The following is a 16894-nucleotide window of genomic DNA, read 5'->3' on the forward strand; positions in this document are numbered from 1 at the left end:
GGAATGTGCGTTCTGTGGTGCCGCCTCACCCCCAGCTGGCCTGTCCTCTCCTTGTCCTTTCCCTCATAGGCACACTGTTCTCGTGGTATATGGTGGCATCCTGTCCTTTGTCTTCCAAGCAGTCAGTCTTCTTCAGTGTTTGTGAGAAATTATTGAGCATTCCAGGGCAAGTCAACATGCCTTGACTTTGTTGACAACACTGAAATCTTTGAGGGCCTTTCCTTGGTCCAGATGTCCTTCTTCTAGCAGCCTGGCATCCTTGTAGAGTGGCAATACCCTGGAGCAGCCAGCTGTTTTCTGTGGCCTCAGATACCAACACCTACCCATCCTGCTTCTCTCATTAGCTCCCTGCTTTGTCTTATAGGTTTGTAGGTTTGAAGACCTCTGTGCTGGCCAGTTTTAACTATCAACTCAGACACAACATACAATCACCCATGGGCATGTGTTTGAGGGACTGTCTTAATTATTGAGGAAAGAAGACACAGCCCACCATGGGTGGCACCACTCCCTAGTTTTGAGCAGGCAAACAAGCAAGGATCTATACATTTATTCTCCCTCTTCCCTTGACTATGATGTGATGCTTCAAGTTCCTGCCATGTCTTCTCTGAAACAATGGACTCAAACCTGGAACTGTGAGCCAAATAACTTCATCTTTAAGTTGCTTTGTGTTAGGATATTTTATCACAGTAACAGAAATGCAACTAAAGACCCTAGGTAGAAACTATTCTTTCTTCTTCCCCCTTTCCCATTAACCAAAGTGGCATCTCCTTTCTGTACATATTTTAATATCTTGTGATAAAAAATAATCTGATTAAACAAATCCATTTACTAAGATCAAATGATTGACAGTTTGCTTAATGTCCATATGGATATTGCATTTTGGGTTGACTCCACTTAAGTCTCTAGTTGCTGATGTATTGGGTCATGAATAAAGTTTGTCAGTCAGAATGGGAGGATGGTTGGATGGCCAGGATCGCCTGGGATGTCCCCAAACACTTTCCTTATGACAGTGTTCTTTCGGGGCCACAGTGTGACCTTTGCACTTAGGCAGATGGAATTCACATCTGACCACCACTGTTGTCTCTGGTGACCTTCACATGATGTTTAAGCATCAGTTTCCATGTCTGGAAAACACACTTTGCTCCTTGGATTGTGGATATTTGAAGCCGTGGAAACAGCATCTAACAGAGAAGTGGCTTCGTCCTTCTTGTAACTCCTTGTTGCCTTTTGCCTTTCTGGGCATGGAACCTAGGGTAGTAAGGACACAGAAAGGAGCTCTCTCCCACTGAATTATGTTCTTTACCCTGACACTTCCTCAAGTCTGACATCTTGGGAAGGGCTATTCTGATGTGTCTGGTCATAGGATTGCTGCCTCACTTTTATTTATAAGATGCTTATTTCAAAATAAATGTCTGAAGGCAGCATATGATTACATTAGTTGATTTGTCTGTATATTCAGAACCTTGATCTGGGCTGGAAACTGGATAAAGCTGCTGTATACATTTATTAATTCCTGGATCCGCTGTCAATTTCTGTTTAACCAGATCTCACCAAGTTATGTTGTGGGAAGGAATAATCCAAAGTGCCTAGTCCTTGTAATCAAATGCTTAATTTTGTTGATAGTGTTTGCCAGTTTCTGGCTAGTGGTGTCTGACCCTGTTCTAAGCTATATTCTGGCTCCTGGGGGTGCAGGAACACCCCATATCTGAGAGATGTTCTGCTCATGGTAGGTGGGGAAAGGAGCTGATGAAGTCCTGTAATATGTTCAAGGCCTTCTTTCTGGGGCTGGTAGCCTGTTCCTTCTCAAATGTCACTGACGAAAACAAACCCTATGGTGATGCCCTTTCCCAGTGAGCATGGTAGCAGACACTGCAAGTCTCAACTACAAGGAGAGTGAGTAACCCTCTTACCTGGGTGTTTGAGAACACAGGGCTAAGAGATAGGCATTCAGGGCTGGGGAGATGGGCTGCTTCTCCAAGTACGCCAAGAAAGACGGGCACCACCTCTGCCAACATTGTGAGGTGTGATAGATGGCCCACCCTAGTTCTCCTTGAGCATTGTTCTCAGTAGCTGACATATATTAGGCAGTTAGTCCTCACATAGATCTATGTAGCAGGAAAGTTCAATCCTCATTCATTCCATTAGAAGAGAAGGCGACTTGTAAACAGCCCAGGTGGATCACAGCTGAGACCACACCAGTCTTAAGTAGCAGAGTTCTACATTGAACCTGTTACCTGGCTCAGAAATCTGACTCCCCTTTCCTCTACTGTCAGCCTAGTGCACTGTCCCTCTGGGTGGGCACAGGGTCCCTGAGGGCTTGGGGGTGGGGAAATGGTTCTAGGAATTCATCCTTGAGGAGGATTTAGTCAGGTAAAATCTTTGGTGGGGACGAAATAAGAAGCCAGGAGTAAGTTGAAAGTGTTGGGAGGAGCCTGGTTCTAGGAGCAACTTGGTGCATGGGGGAACTAGAGAGCAAGGCTGTAGAGAGTAGAGCTCCACTAGAAGCCAGAGGCTGCAACTTTGTCTCAGTCCACAGCAGCTGCTTAGGGTAGATTTGGAGCTAAGTATATGGAAGCAAGGAGAGAATTGAGGGCCCCCCTACTCCAGCCCAGGAGACCTTCCTGTTAAGAAGTGGTTTTCTAAGCTGTATGCAGAGTGAGAGGCAGAGATCTACAGGCTCTGAGTTGATCCAAGAGCCAGCCGGTCTGAACAGGTTGGTATTTTCTACTGACTCGTGCTACATACATCCTCAGGCCTGCAGAACTCTGAACATCTTTGTTTTCCCAAGAAGCAAACGTGGGCAGCTTTATTTTCCTCAGGGGCACAGCTCTGAGTGTTATTTATTGTTCCGGCTCTGAATTCAGCAGCGTCTTTTTCTCCGCTTCCCGCTGACAGATGATTTGCTCTTGAACAATTAACAGACTGAAGGCTGTGCTCCATCTCCTCCTGGGCTCCTGCCAGCCACCCTTGGGAGCTCAGGAGAGGCTTTCTTCTTGATCCTATTACTGCTGCCCAGTGCTGAGGAGGATTAATTAACCCACCAGGAAGGAAGAACAGCAGTGATGGTGGTGTTCAAGCTGGTGCAGTGTAGGATGCAGGGCTTAGCCACAGGGCCTAGTCATAAAGCCACAGTGCAAGTGGTGATGTGGTGCAAACTGCACACTCTCCTGGCCCTGGTCTCTTCACCAGAGTCCTCATTGTGGTTCTATAGACTGACAGCCCACTCTGAATGAGGGACCATCTCCCTGCCCCTCAGGATCTCCTAAGGGGGTTGAGCTGCAAAGCCATACCAACTCCTTTGGCTGTTGAGAGAATTAAGTAACTGTGGTACCCTGTAGTGAGGCATTATGTAAATGCTAGTTATTATCATATTAATGTTTTCTATTCAGACATTCAAGCAATTATTTGGCACTTATTAGGGCAAAGGCCCCTACCTGTGGCTATCAGCTTCTAGGAAAAAAAATTAAAGATATTGGTGTTGTTGATATTACTTCAAATGCTATAAATTTGCTTGCTCAGTAGGGCTAGGCAGGTAAGGAACTGCCTGGGGATATAGTCAAACTCTCAGAGACATGGCAGCTCACACTCTAACCAGGGCTGCCTGCTGCGGCCATCTGGAGTGCTGTGTTGAGGAGCTTGAAGCTCCCTCGGGCTCTGAAAGGATCCTGTGGTGGATTAACAATGATTGTCACAGTCGCAAGCCTGACTGATGGTGACACATGTATGGCATATTTACAGTGCCTGCTTATGAGTTACAAAGCGAATGACAAAGATGGCTATTACAGTAATGTAGTAAAAATTGGTCTCAGTGTGGGCATGTGTGGCTTGGTTAATACAGGTTAGCTGAATGTTGAGCTTAGCCTTGAACCATGGAGTGGACTTCAGTGGGAAAGGAAGATTACTCCAGAATGCTTAGCAGTGGTGTGTGTAAGGAGCTTTGATCCTGACCCAGAGTCAGGGCCTCCCAGAGGGATGTGGTCAGGCCACTCCCTTATGGTCTTAAGAAATTTCATGTCGAAAATCATGAGCTTGCCTTGATATTTTATAGCACTCTTCTCAGTTCTGCAAAACAGCACACCTGTGGGTTAGGCAAGCCTTTACCAGCTTGTATAATGGTCCTATATATGGTCTCTGAAGAGTAAGTTTCATTATCAAATACTTTTGCAGGAATCTGAGTCCCGTGTAGTTTTGTTGGTTCCTATGGCTCTACACCCTTTCTTGAATACACACAAGCTGGTCCTTAGCATTGGTTTCTACTGTAATTCTTATTGTGATGGAAAGGGCAGGGTCTATAGACTTTCCAAAACAAAAGTCAATAGGACTCAGTGGCTAATTTCACCAGGGTAATAAGTTGTCATAGCAAAGTAACAGATAGTTCAAATGGGTATCGTAACGTATAGTCATATTGATGGGAAAGGAGAAGTTGAGCCAGGCTGGGGTACAGTCCTGGGGAAAGTCCATCTGGGGGAGCAGAAGTCTTGTATGTAATAGATTTACCTGGGTGACCCCCAGCTGTGGAAGTGTAAAAAAAGGGAAAGGTGAGCGGCAGCAGTGACCAGCCTTTGTGTCTGGACACTGTCTTGACTTGCTCAAGACTGGAAGTTTCTGAGTATACAAGGCTTTCTGTTTAAAAGAGTTGGGCTAGCCCTGGGAAGACCCAGTTGGTTCTCCTACTTAGAGTCTCAGTTTCCCTTCCCCAGGTAGACAGCTAGATTTATAATCAAGGGACAGTGACATATTGCCACTGACTCTGAGAGAGCTGTCCCTAGATGGAATTCCAGTCAGCTACCTAGCAGGTGGCTGCTCTCTCCTCTGCCTAGCTTACATGGCTGTCTTCATCTTGAGTCTCCTGTGTCTCAGTGAAGCATCCAGTGGAGAAGAAACAAAACTAGCCTCGATCTGTTGTCCAGGGTACCTAGAGCTCATCTTTGGCTAGAGGAAGAAAAGACTTGTTTTTTAAGATCCAGGCTATGGATTATTCTGTTCTAGGCCTCACCTACTTAGAGACTAGCCAGCTATCTCTACATGCACACCCGTTATGACAGTGACATCCATATGCCAAAACTTCTGTGACACAGGCACAGGTCAGGACCAGCTTCCAGTGTGGCAATAGAGCTGGGAATAGGACTCAGATCCTCTGCAAGAGCAGCAAGCACTATTAACTGCTGAGCCATCTCTCCATCCCCTTTGCCCACTTTAAAATCAGGTCATCTCTTTATTGCTGAGTGGTTGAGGGAACAGTGAAGGGAAAGTGATCACCCAGAAAACTTGGCCACAGAGAAGTGAGGACTTCTGTACAGGAGATAGAAGTCTGTGGTCAACTGAGCCTGCGGAGCATCTCATATGGCCCCTTATGCAGGGACTAAGGTGGGATACATTGAGAATGAAGAGCCAGGGTCTGCACAGTGGATGAGCATGAATAGAGACCGATGCCTCAGTGTTCCTTAAATGTGGTGGTCCTGTCCTGGGGTACTGGGTAAGCACTGACCACTTTATTAGTTCCCCATGGACTAGACAGAGGAAATTGTGGTTAGAGAGGTTGAGTAGTATATTCAAGACCACTCCACTAGCAAATAGCAAAGGCAATCATTTGAAGTACCACAGAAGCTTAGGATAGAGCTAGAAAGGGGAATGTGGGGGTTCTTACAGACCATACAGGGCTTGAGTCATATGGTTTATGCATTGCCTGGCGGCACTGAAAAGTTGCTAATGTTCTGAAGCAGGGGGTCACTCTGTTATAGTTTGGAAAAATAACCCAAATGATTTGGAGCAGAGGAATCAGAAGGTGAGAGATGGACTGGGAGGCCATTAAATAGTTCATCCAATAGGTCACAGGGAACCAGAAAGTGGACTGATACACAGTGGTACACGGAGACCATTTGTGCAGCTCATCAGAGCTAGGAATCACAAGTGTGGTTCTTATTTACACATGACACTTATAAATCATATTATATAAATCCAAAATTTAAGGATTGTGATAACAAAAAGGGAAGTACATATTTAAAAGTATCGCTTCCTTACATCTGACCATGCTTGTCTATTATCTAGGTTCTTGGTCTGTTTTCACATCCACCTGTAAGGTAGAAATGGTATGATTGATATGCACTCAAAAATCTTTCCCTCGGGTTTGATGATATCATGCTGGCACCGTAAAACTTGCCAGGTTACGGTATTGCAGTATGGAAATCAGCAAATGGTGAAGAGTAGACCTTGTATTCAGATGACAATGGTTGAATGTCCACCAGCATGCTGCTGGGAAGAGATGGTGGGTGGGAACTTACCATGGAGCCTGACAGTTGCACAGGCACAGTGCAGAGGGAGGCCCAAGGATGTGATGTGAAGGCTTCTGACCCGTGACATGAGCCTAGCAGTGCTGGGTAGTTCTGGTTAGTTCCACGTGGGTGAAGAGTTTGACTGGGAGCACTGGTCAGTCATGTGGTCGAGGCTGTTGGGATTGCTTCAGCCTCTGCACCCACAGGTTCTGTGGGTTCCAATCCTCCGACTGGACTCAGCCAACTGTGCGTTGAAACTCTATGTATAAAAATCACATCTGTACCGAATGTGTACAGAATTCTTCATCATTGTTCCCTAAACAACACAGCAACAATTATTTGCATAGCACTCAATACTCTAAGTCATCCGTAGCGGATTTAATATACCTGGGAGAATAAGCATAGGTTACATAGCATGCTATAAAGAAGAGGGACTTGATTATCTGTGGGTGAATTTGGATGTCTTCATAACGTTCTGGGGTGGATTCCATGTGGATACCATGGGATTACCGTGTGTTTTAGGGTGAAAGTTGTATGTGCAGAGAGGGTAATGAATGCCAAACTTGTCTGTTTAGCTGCAGGGTTTCTTATTTTTCTTTTCTTCAGGGTTTTTTTTCCCCCACAGGATGAAGCTGGCTTTGAAGGGCAAGGGCAGGAACTATTACTCATGTCTCAATGTCCACTTCAGAGTCAGCTGACTGCCTAGGACCCTGAACTCAGGGTCCTAAATGCTTGGCTAGGTCCTTGCCATTGTCTTACCCTCTGGGCTGGCTGCACTGAGTCTTGGGGTTCTGCTCTCATGGTGGGAGTTTATGAAGCAATTCCAAGCTCAGAGAAATAAAATGGGATAGATGGTCAGCAGGCTTTCCAGAATCGGGAAACATCTGATCTATCACGTGACTACTTTAAGCTGTTGAGGATAGGTACCCTGCTGTTGGGCATTTCCCCGAGGATGAAGGATGGCTTTCTAGTGCAGAGTCACTGCATTGAGAGGTGTGATGCATGCCCAGTGCTGGGCTCATACATCGTGGAAATTCAGATGCTCTTTCATCACCACAGGTGAGTAGAGAAATGTACAATCACAGCCCTTAAAGTCAGAAGAAAGGAGACAGCTGCGCTTTCCCCAGGGATCCAGAGACATCCAGAGCCAGGCAGTGTGCGAGGCTGCTAATTAGACTGCAGAGTCTTCTGCTGGAGGAGTCTCAGGGTAATTCCTTACATGGTTTGACTGAGTCTCAGGACATACCTGGCCATGCAGATCATAAGGATTGATGGAACTGTCATTACTACCCTGTCACATCTTCACTCTTTCCTGCTCTGTGATTGGCTTGAGCCTGGTGACTGAGGCAGAAACTACACTCAGGCTGATTAGGTGATGAGGCTATTCTATTGTCTGGCTTTAAAAAGAAGAAGAAAACAAACAAAAACCAGATCTTAAGATTTCCAAGTTGTCTATTCCACCCAACATCAGCTTCAGCAATCTTTGTAAGAAATCTCAACTCAGAAAAGTCCTGATCTGCTAGGAAAGGCTAGATGCCATTGTCTGAGCTGAAGCAAGAGGCAGTTGTCCCCAGCCTTCCTGCTTTGGTCACAGAGAGTGCTATACCCTGACCCCCATCTCAGCTCTGCTGCTTGCCTCTCCATATGCCCCATGAACTTAGTATTTGGCTTCAGCTACCGCACCAGTGTTGAGGAGGCCAATTCGTTCAACAAGTGAGTAGAGCATCTATCGCAGTCGGGTGCTCTGATGGATGTGGATAATGATGATGCCTACTTATTGGGTACTTGGGCAAAAATTAAATACAACAAGGGCAAGTGGGATGCTGAGGGACATGCCCGGTGAGTGAGACACATTTAGCTGAAAGTTACACTCACCCTCAAGTCCTCGGATTGTGGACATCTTTATAAGAACATAATGGAATCCAAGGGTCAAAAAAACTCAATCAACCACACCCTGGCTGTGGAGGATCACTGGATTGTGCACCCAGATCTAGAGCTGGAAATCCATCTCTAATGTCAGCTGTGGATGCTTGAGCCCTTCTCGGTGTTTCTGAACTTCTTAAAATGAGGATGAAGATGTCTGCCCTAAAGAGCTCTGCAAAGTATCAAGGTTATATATGTAAAAGTCTACCCCAGTCCCCAGAACACAGCAACCTGTTAATAAAGAGGTTGTTAGTAGAAGTAGGCTGTTTTTTAAAGAACTTTTCAGTGCAATGTGCATGCGTTATAACATAAGTAATTAAGGAGCCCAGAGGAACACGTGCATAGAGTTGATCCTTGACAGATCTCTTGCTGCTGTTTTGCATAAAAGGAACAGAGAGGCTGCAGATATGGGTCAGCTGTACGGTGCCTGCCAAGCACATGTGTGAGGTCCTGAGTTTGATGGCCAGTGCCACAGACTTTAAAAATGACAGAGGAGTGGGAGGGGCCAACGCTGTTGGTGAGTTTTAATGTCAACTTGGCACAAAGTAGTATCAGCTGAGTAGAGAGCATCTCCTGAATCTCTGTCCTGATGGCCTTAACTGATGCAGGAAGACCCAACCTCTCATTGTGGGAAGCGCTTTGTGGTAGCAGCCCAGATAAAAAAGTGAGTGAGACACATTTAGCTGAAAGTTACAGTCACCCTCAAGTCCTCGGATTGTGGACATCTTTATAATATGACCTTTTGGACATTTGGCTTTCCCTCCTGCCACCAGGTTGATCTAACTGCTGCTGCTGCTTTTTCTTTGCATGACATCAGAACTACTGTTTCCAGGCTTCAGTTATGGACTAAGGACCAGCAGCTCTCCAGGTTTTTGGCTCCATATTGGGGGACTACTGAGACCCCCAACTTCACAGACTGAACAGCGACAGGGTTGTTGGCTTCCTCAGTAAAACAACTGTAGGACTTCCCTGACTGCTGAGGCTCTGAGCCTCAAGGACCAAGCAACCACGGGGTTCTCAGCTCATCAGGTGTGTTTCAGATGTTACTCTCTTGGCATAAGCTAACTTCATAGTCTATGCATCCCTCTGGTCCTGTTTGCTTAGGGAACACTAACTAGTACGTAGATAAAACACACAGGGAGCTGAGAAGGGCTCTGTGTGGCTGCAAGAACAGAGCAACTCGAGGCTGGAGAATTTGGAAATGTGACCAAAGATTCTTAGACACATAGACATAAAGACTCAAAGACACTTAGAGATTTTCTTTGAAAAAAAAAAAAAAAAGCAGCATTGGTGAATCCCATGGTTTCCACTTCCTGGTTCAGGCTGCCTTCTCTGAGCCCTTCACCTCACCACAGTTGCTCAGCTCAATGGTACCCTGTAGCTCTAAAACTATTAGATGAAACCCTTGATTTTGGAGTGTTGAGTCTAGAGAGAGTCAGTGCAGCATGCTCTGCCTGGCTGCCAGCTCTGCCCAAAGGAAGATAGCTATGACCTCCTTGACAGAGGTAAGGTTCTCAAGTGTTTGGCTTCCAGGACTTCTAGGAGGGACAGCATCCCTACAGGTGGTATAGTAAGGTTGACAAGGGTGATCCTACCTGGTAGTTTCCCTGGGAAGAAGGTAAAGGCCTGAGCAAGCAAGCGCCCCCTGCAGGCCAGAGCTGAGAAGTGTCAGGTGGGTTCTGCTCCTTAGGCATTTCCTGACTGCCTTGCTGGTCTGCCTTGCTGGATAGCCTGGCATCCTTCCCTTTGAGATTTTAGCACTGCTATTAACTTGTCATTGGTTTTTCCTTTCACTTTAATTACTCCTGCTCAGCAGATGTGGGGATCAAGGCACAGCTAACTTCAAAATTGTGTCTCTTATTCCTAAGTGGCTGTTTCATCTTATTCTGCAAGCAAAAGTCACATTGTTGGTGTAGCATTTTCAAGGAGCCCAGCTTTCTTCCTCAGCATAGTGTAGGGAGCTGTTTTCTTTGCTCCTTCTGGGAGGGTATGAGGGATGTCACAGTTACATTCCCCAGAGTGCAGGGATGCTCACAGGAAGCAGCCCTATCATTGGCAGAATCTCTCTCTCTCTTAGGAATTCATCATCTTCCTTGTGGTAGTATAGAAACAAGATGAAGTCAGCTAGCATCAAGTCTTGGATGTTGGCTTCAAGCTGCCAGAGCCCATGGAGTCTCCTACCTCACAGCTTAGCCCTGTCCTCCATGGGAGCCCAGTTGGTGAAAGCCTACATTCTGCCCACAGGAGACTCAGGAAGTCTGCTTTGTAGAATAACCCTGTGGTGTGTTTTCTCATGCCAGCTGTTCTTTATCTCAGTTAAAGTGAAGTGTACAGGGCACAGGGCTTTCATGGAGTGTCTTGGTGGTGGAGGAGACCATTTCAGACTCACAGGAAGGTGGCTGCAGGGTCTGCAGCTTCTAGCAGCTTGACATTTATCTGGTTTTCCTGTGCATGATCCCTGAGTGGAAAGAGGATGAGGTTCTCCGAGTTTTATGATGGACACAGGGTCTTTCTCTTCTAAGGTCTATGGTCCAGTGCTTCTGTTATTACCGGCCCTTCTTCCCTGGCTGACTCTTCACAGCTCCTTGAGGACCCGGTCTGTACATAATCTTTGCTCATACACTGTTTTTAGAGTGTAGGACCTCTCGTGTAGGCTTTCAGTGGCAATAATATTAATAGGTAATTACAAAGTCAGAGTTGGTAGTTTGACCTTCACTGTTTCATTTTGTGCTTTCTGAGAGTGGATATAATTGATGTCCATAGATAAAGAAATGAGAAAGGTCAAAGTGCATTAGCAGAGGTCCCACAGGTAAACAAACAAACAAACAAACAAACAAAAACCAAGTGTAAGTCTGAGTCCAACTTGGCAAGGCCAATGATCCAATCACAAAACCCTGTGCATCTAGGCCAAACCCGGCTTCTGCTCCAGGCCTCCAGGCTGCCTGCTGACTGAGTCCTGGCCATGTTTTCACTCTTGAGCATGGTGGCTTCACTGACTTCCTCATCTTGATCATGGAGAGAGGGCAGAAGAGAGCATTCAAGGAGCTTACAAATGCAGCTGAAAGCTTCCACACTAGAGCTGGCAGCCTGATAATCTGTTTGGCCTGTGATATTAATTCTTATTTTCATTTCATTATAAAGTATTCATGCACTTAGGAGCAACCCTTTCAAAAGGGAATTCCTCATTTGAGCAGCAGAGTAATAGAACTTCCCCATTTCTCCTGAGGATGCTGTGGACCTGTTCGACTTCTTGCTGCACAGAATGGAAACAGACTAGTTTTATTTGGTGGTTGTCCTAGGACAGTGGCGTCGAGTCTCTGGGTATCTCTAGTACTCTTTCAGGATATATGTGAGATCAAAGCACGTTCTAAAACGAAGACATGTTTTTATTTATAGTGGCATTCTCATGGTAGATGGTTGGTGCATATATTGTGAAAAAGCAAAAAAAATTGTTGGTAGTTTAGTATAAACCAAACAATACACAAATGAAGGACTCATGTTCTTAACCACCTGACCGTTGCTGTTTTATTTTCGTTGTTGTTTTAAGATTGACTGAGCTGGGGAGTCGCTTACCCTACATGCACTAAGCCCTGGGTTCAACTCCTACCATTGCATAAAACATAGCCATGTGGTGGCACATGCCTGTGACACCATTACTTGGGAGATAGAGGCAGGGAAACAAAAATTCAAGGCCATCCTCCATCACAAGCTAGGCTCCATGGGATCCTAGCCCCAAAATAAACAAACAAGCAACAATAAAAACTCAAACAACAACAACAAGAAAACAAAGTTAGTTTCCCTTAAGACTTCCTTTATGATTAAAAACTATTTTGTCTAACAATATAAGAATGATTTCACGGATTCCTCTGCTGCTCATCAAAGCACCATGAACAGCTGCCTGTATGGGTGTATGATGGCTTCTGTGGTGGGTCAGGCTACATGCCTTTCCCAGAAAGGATTGCTAGTAAACTGTCACCCATTAGGGGTGGGTATTCAGCTAGTATGTTTAATAGTTATACTGCATAGTCTAGTCAGTTTGAAGTCAACAACTAGCAACACTCTTGCTTCGTGAAACTGTATTTTCAATTGAAAATTGCATTCTGGGAAGTTTTTTTAGATTTATTATTATTTATGTTATGTGTATGCATTTGCATGTGTGCATGTGAGCCATATAAGTGCAGTGAACACAGAGGTCAGAAAAGGGCATTGATACCCTTTTAACTGGAGTTACAGATGGCTGTGAGCCACCATGTGGGTGCTGAGAAGAGAGCCAAGGTCCTCTGCAAGAGCAGCATTGTTCTAACCACTGAACAACCTCTCCAGTCCCAGAATTTTGCAAAACTTTTATCTTCTACTGTGGAGCCTGACAGTTCCTAGTTCTTCAAGGAATCTTTGAGGAAAATTATTGGTCCATTGGTGAATCTTAGATTCCACAATAACCTTTATGAACAAGTACGTGCTTGTTGCCGTTTGGTACAGAGGCAAAGAATGTTCACAGTTCTAAAGGGCTCTTGGAATTCTTCTCCTTTTGCTTGTTTGAGGTGGGATCCTGCTCTGTAGCCCATGCTGCCCTGGATTAAAGGACCTTCCTGTCTCAGTGTCCTGAGTGCTAGAATTTTAGGTGTGTGCTGCCATGTTTGGCTTCTCAATAGCTTTTGAAAAACAATTTTAAGTTATTTATTTACTTTTATTCATGTGTATGTATGTATGCCTCCATAAATTTGTGTGCACCATGTGGGGGGGCAGACCTTCAGGTGTTGGATTCTCCAGAACTGTAGTATAAGTAGTTGTGAGCTGCCAAATTTGAATGCTGGGGCTGAAACTTGGATCCAATAAGTGCTCTTAGCCACTGAATCATTTCTCTAGCCCTGAAAAAAAATATTTTTATAAAAGTATTGTGGTGGTTTGAATATATTTGGCCTACTGGAAGTGCTTCTATTAGGAGGTGTGGCCTTGTTGGTAGACATGTGTCACTGTGTAGGTGGGCTTTGAGGGCTCCTTGTGTTCAAGCCCTGTCTGGTGCAGAAGAGTCAGTCTTCTTCTAGTGGCCTTAGGTTCAAGATGTAGAACTCTTTGCTCCTCCAGCACCAAGTCTGCCTACACACTGTCACACTTCCCGCCCACATGCTTCCCACTGTGATGATAATGAACCAAACCTCTGAAAGTGTAAGCCAGCCCCAATTATGTGCTGTTGGTTTTTTTTTTTTTTTTTTTATAGGAATTTCCTTGGTCATGGTGTCTCTTCACAGCAATAAAACCCAAACCAAGACAAGTATGTTGTTAAAAACAAAACTACAAACACAAAGCAGAGAACCCACTGGAGAGTGTTTAGGCTGTAAACTCTCACAGCTTGTCACCAGCAATGGACTTCCTCCAGCATGACTCACTTCCTAAATGTACCCTTAACCTCTGCAAACAGTGGTACCAACTGGGGACCAGGTGTTCAAACACATGAGCTTATGGGGCCATTCTCAATCCAGCCACCCACCATATATATATCTTCACATTCCTCTGACCACACCACTCCAAAAAGATTCTAGAGCACCCTAATTTCCTTTCTTGTTTTGACATTATAAGAACTATAATGCCACTGGCCTTTTGATGGCTATTTAACAGGCCATTTCAACCAGGAAATGCCTGTGTTTTAACTATAGAAAGTCCATTGATTAGATTCACAAATGCTTTTATGCTCTCTGTTGGCTCTCTCTCCACTGTCTTATTTGAATGTTGGAGCTTTGTGGCTCTGTTAATTTTCTCTTCCTTTCTGGATATGGACTCAATGTTTGTGTCCTCCTCAAAGTGGCACGTTGAAATTGAATCTCTGATGTGATGGTATCGGGGTGAGGTTGAAACATGTTCAGGTCAAGAAGGTGGAGCCCTCAGGAGTGGGGTTAGTGTCCTAATAAAAGTGACCTTGGTACTAGGGAGACAGATCAGTAGACAAAGTGCTTGCTTTGTGACTATAAAGACCTGAGTTCTGATCCTGGAACTCATGTAAAGTCAGATGTGATAATGAAAATCTGTGATTTTGGTCCTCCAACTGGGAGATGGAAGGCAGAGACAAGAGAATCCCCAGAAGTTTGCAGCCCAGGTAGCCTGGAGGAGTAGGTAGAGGCGAACAAGAGAGACCATCTCAAGCTGGAAGATGGAAGACAATGTTCTACAAGGTTGTAACCTTATAGTAACCTCCTCCCACATACTGGGGTACTGTAGCATGAGTGCACATGCACACACACAGCTACAGATATACACACAAACACAGACAAGTAGACAGACACACAGACAGACAGACAGACAGACAGACACACACACACACACACACACACGGATGTTTCTAAGTGCCATTGAGAGCCCTTCTCCACTTCTGCCCTGAAAAGGTTACACTGGAAGGATGGCCTTCAGTAAACCAGGGAATTCTCCAGCATTTGGTCTTCTCAGCCTCCAGAACAGTTATAAACTGCCTGGCCCATGGTGTTCTGTTGTGGAAGCCCAAGGGAGGAAAATGGCTCTCTCTCTCGCCCTCTCGCCCTCTCGCCCTCTCCTTCCCCTCTATTTAGGAAATTTCCTTAAGTTACTTTTTCTTTCCCAGATAAGGTCCCATTTGCCCAGCCCAGGCTGGCTATGAGCGTGCATTGCAGCCATGAATGACCTTGAACTTCAGATCTTCCTGCCTCTGCTTCCTGAGTGTTGAAATCACAAGTGGGTACCACCACGTCCAGTTTGTGTGGTATAGACATAACCAAGGGCACGGCACAAGCTTTCTACCAACTGAGCCACATCCACAGTCCTCAAACTAACCTTGAACATTTCTGTTGAATATTCTATTTCTGCACTCATCCAAGGATATTTTCGGTTGTCTTAATTTCCCTTTAATTATGCTGTTTCTGTCTCACACATACACCTCTCCTGTGAATTTGATAATGCAAACTTTAAACTTCTAGTCTTCCTTGCTTGTCTGTTCCTTTATTGATACTCTAATTTTGGTGTTTATGTTTTTATTGGAGGAAGCCTTTCATGTTTAGGAGTTGCTGGTGATTTGCTCATAGTTACAAATGAATGAACACTGGAGTTTGAGCTAGCTTGAGACTCTGGGATGTGGTAGGGTGGGTCAATGGAAGATCCTTAACTGTCCTTTTGAGCTGTCTAGATTTTCCAAAGAAATCATATCTCAGGCATTTGCATTTTCAGCTTATTTGGCGGCATTCTGTAAACCAATTGGAGGACACAGCTGAAGGTCACAATATGCTAGAAATAAATGTTCATTTCATGCTGCTTCTAGTATGACCATCTTCAACTCTAGCTGGTGTCTATCACTCCAGAGATCTTGTTTGAATCCCTTCAGAGAGGAGCACTCCAGACTTCTGTCTGGGTAGGAGAGATGCCACACCTGGGTACTTGGGAGGAAAGATTTGTGTGAGCCTCAGGAGGTGCTTCCCACCATTGTGACAAATACCTGAGGTAACCAACATAAAAAGAGGGGAGACTTGCTCTGGTTCCTTTTCAGAGGTTTCATTCCTTGGTCTAGACAAGTTGGCACATTACAGGAGAGAGTGCGCTGTTGGTCACCGCGGCTCACCTCATGAGCAGGCCATGAAAAAAGAGGAAAGAGGTTTCAGAGTCTCTCTGTCCCTTTCCAGGGAGCACCTCAATGACCCGTAGACCTCTCAGAACCTGCCACCTTTTGGGTTTCATTACATCCGGTGCTGGTTAATTCTGATCAACTTGAAGCAAACTAGAGTCACCTGGGAGGAGGGAAACCTCCACCGAGGAATTCCTTTCATCAGCTTGGCCTGTAGGTAAGTGTGTAGGGGCATCTTTTTGATTGCTAATTGATGGAAGAAGGCCCAGCCCATTTTGGGCAGTGTGGGCCTAGGTGGTATAAGGAAGCAAGGTGAGCAAGTCTTGGAGAGCAAGCTGCACCTCTGTGTTCTCGGCTTCAGCTTCTGCCTTGACTTCCCTCTAAGACAAACTGCAACTTATAAGCCAAAGAAACTCTTTGCTCCCCAAATTGCTTTTGGTGAGAAGTTTATCACAACAATAGAGAAACAAACTAGGGCATCTCTGACCACTTCTAGCTGGGGACTAAGGCTTCGTTCGATGCACATTTAGTCTGCAGCTGGTAGCACTGTTTTAAGAGTTTCTTTTAAGAAGTGGGTTTTAGCAAGAGGAAGTGGGTTGCTGTATGGTGGGCCTGAGTTCTCTCTCTTTCTCTTTCCCTCTTTCCCTCCCTTTTTGCTTCCCCCCAAACTGCTAAGATGTAAAGTGTTCCAGTGGCATTCCTTTGCCACTGCTGTGAGCCATATACTATCCATCAGGCCTCTTGTCAGGGTGAGAAGAGTAACCAGTATATGTGACCTCAGTGAGACATGACCTCCTGTCTTCAGTTCCAGCCTCCTTCACACTCCAGAGTGGTGTCTGCTCTGTGAGTCCCCAAGCCTTTGTAGTACTGTCGGTATAGACTGCCTCACTTATGAGGTATCTCTACTGCTGGCTTCGGGTTAACATTTTGTTTGCTTAGTCATTAAGGTACGACTCTGTTTTGCAGCTTCTAACATTTTGTTGCTTGTATCATTTTGTTTCTATGCTTTTGAGAACCTGTGCTTTGAAAATCCCTTTGCAGTAATATTAACAAGGCTGCGAGAACAAGCAAAAGTAACTGCATGTTTGATCACTCCTTATTTAGAATTCTTTATTCTCTT

This window comes from Mus musculus, chromosome 1 (assembly GCF_000001635.26).
Source record: "Mus musculus strain C57BL/6J chromosome 1, GRCm38.p6 C57BL/6J".
Classification (NCBI taxonomy): Eukaryota; Metazoa; Chordata; class Mammalia; order Rodentia; family Muridae; genus Mus; species Mus musculus.